This window comes from Dipodomys spectabilis, unplaced genomic scaffold (genome assembly GCF_019054845.1).
Source record: "Dipodomys spectabilis isolate Male_0828 unplaced genomic scaffold, ASM1905484v1 ptg000019l, whole genome shotgun sequence".
Taxonomy (NCBI): domain Eukaryota; kingdom Metazoa; phylum Chordata; class Mammalia; order Rodentia; family Heteromyidae; genus Dipodomys; species Dipodomys spectabilis.
In genome coordinates this window covers 16774175-16776650 of record NW_024870696.1, presented here as the reverse complement: position 1 = coordinate 16776650, position 2476 = coordinate 16774175, and positions in this window count along the sequence as shown.

The window sequence follows — 2476 nt, the reverse complement described above, 5'->3', positions numbered from 1 at the left end:
GTAGTATTTCCCTCAAAGTTACTCACTTTGCCCAATCCTCAACTGTGCGATTTTCAACCTAAGGATTTACTTTGCATTGGGTCCCCAACTTAACCCATTTCTCAGATTGTGGCCTTCTCTCGTGGTTACTTCTCTGTCCAGGGTAGATCAGGGAAGGTCAGGTCACTAGGGTCCAGTCCTGGGGGCAGTAGCAGGTGCTGGCTTTCATTCTCCACTCTGTTTTTTTTTTTTTTTTTTTTTTTGGGGGGGGGGGTTCTTGCACAGCATCCTGAGCCTAAGGCCTGGGGTCTGTAAATTCCGGCTCCTGCTGGGAGATCAGAGTGAAGAGGTGGCTTCCTGGAAGAGCACCAGGGTGGGGCTGCAGAAGGAAGTCCTTGCAATCCCCTTGGGATACAGAAGTGCTCGCTGCCTGGCTGTTCATTCCTGCTTCCCGCCCGGTGTATATAAACACGCTGCGAGTCAGGAACAAGGGCAGATGATGAGCAATGTTCCGGCGCAGGTGATGGGATCCTCGGGGCGTCCAGCCTGCGCAGTCTCTCCGGTAATCTTTGTCCTTTGGGATTTAAGACTCCAGGGATAACTCAGTAAGGTCAGCATCTTCCAGAATGCCCTGGACCACTGGAGACCTCTAGAGGCAAAAGGTGGTCTTACCAGACCGCCCCCCTCCCTGGGACCCGAGGCACACGGCGCCCGCCTACCCCAGGTGCTTGTCTGGAGGTGGTTGAAGTGAAGTGGTTAGGGTTCCTAAAACCCTGGCCCGGGTACACTTCCAGCAAGGTCCAAAGGGCCAGCAGGGGACCTTGTGTGCGTGCGCATGAGTTAGCATGTGCATGTGCGCGCGCTCATAGGAGAGTGAGCCAGGACAGCTACATTTGTTTTTTTTGTTGTTGTTGTTGTTATAAAGCAATGCGATCCAGAATTAGCTAATTAGCCAGGCTTCCCTGCCGCACTCTCTCTTGGCTCCCCGCTGTCCGGGTGTCACTCAGTCCCTGCAGCCACTGGAGGAAGACTGCCCTCCTTGGCTACTCCCCGACACCTCCATCAAGATGATAGCATTCCCTCCGGGGCCTTCACACCTCTCTGTAACCTGATCCACTCATTTGTGCTGAAGTATTAATGACTAATAATGATTTAATGCGCTGCCCTCCTAATTAACAGTGGAGCATTTCAAAAGAGAAATTCGCAGATTTTTTTTTTTTGACCCAGGTAAAAGATGGTTTTTCTTTTCCCCTTAGAGAGGAATTGTAGACCCCCTCCAAAAGGAGCCAAGCAGACAGATGGCTGTCTGCTCTGTGTAGGCACACTTCAGATCCTAGCAATGTTTCCAGGCATTCTAGGGGACTTAGGTAAAAATTTCCAAAGAAATTCTTTAATCCATAGGCTTTAAGATAGCAACCATCCACATAACCTTGACTAGGAAAAGAAACCTGAAATGAAAGAATTGGTGTAGGTGCCTACTTGTGTCTCACTAGGAGTCCAGTGGGTTTCCCTATCACACAGGTGATAACTAGTCATGTAGGCTCCGATTTAAGTTGGGTTCAAGTCTTCAGCAGGCTCTGCTGTGTACTGGGTGACATCACCTCTTACTTTACTATGTCATCCTCGGTGCCCACATCTATAAAATGAGTATAGTAAGATTCACAGGATTGTTTTGCGCATGAAATGAAAGAATACAAAGCTAACACTTATCATAATGTCTGATGTATGGCGAATGCTCCATAGGTGACAGTTCTTTTTTCTTAATCTTATTGTTGTTTTGTTATTTTTCTCCTTATCTCAACCCTCCAGTGTAAGGAAGCATGCCAATGCTGCAATTTTTCAATTATTATTTAAAAGCAGGTGAAGCAATCCAGCCTTCTAGGCGTGGTTGGTTTGGTAATGAACTAGATTTTCCTTCCCCTCTACTTGGTTTCTTTAAATGTATCTCACAAATGCAGTGAGTGAAGTGGATTTGGCAGTGACTTCGAAAGACTTAATGCATTTTGGAAGGGGGGGGGGGAAGCCATAACAAAAACTGGTTTGTTTTTGTGATATATGGTTCATGTGATATGACAAAAATCCATTTTTATGCTTAGGAAAATTGGCTAATTTTAAAACAGTTGACACATGCCATATGCATATAGAGTAATGATAGATTTTGCTCAGGCAAACAACAGAAGAACACAGGGCCAGAAATATCTCTGTTGGAGTTTTAGGCAGTAAATGCCCCATGTAAGAGAAGAGAGTAGCACAGAAAATAGACTTACAGTGGCCCCAGGTGCTCCAGTTACAATCTGACCATAAAAATACCAACTACCATGAGTGGAACACTGAGTGTTTTCATGAAATAAATTAGAAGAGACTTAGAACCTAGCAGTGCTGCAAGCTGTCTATTTGAAAAATGAAATCATTTAATTAAATATTATTGGGATAAAAGATGCAAATGGTGGGAAAAAAAACATGGAATTAGTGGGGCCTCCTAATTTGGGGTGACAAC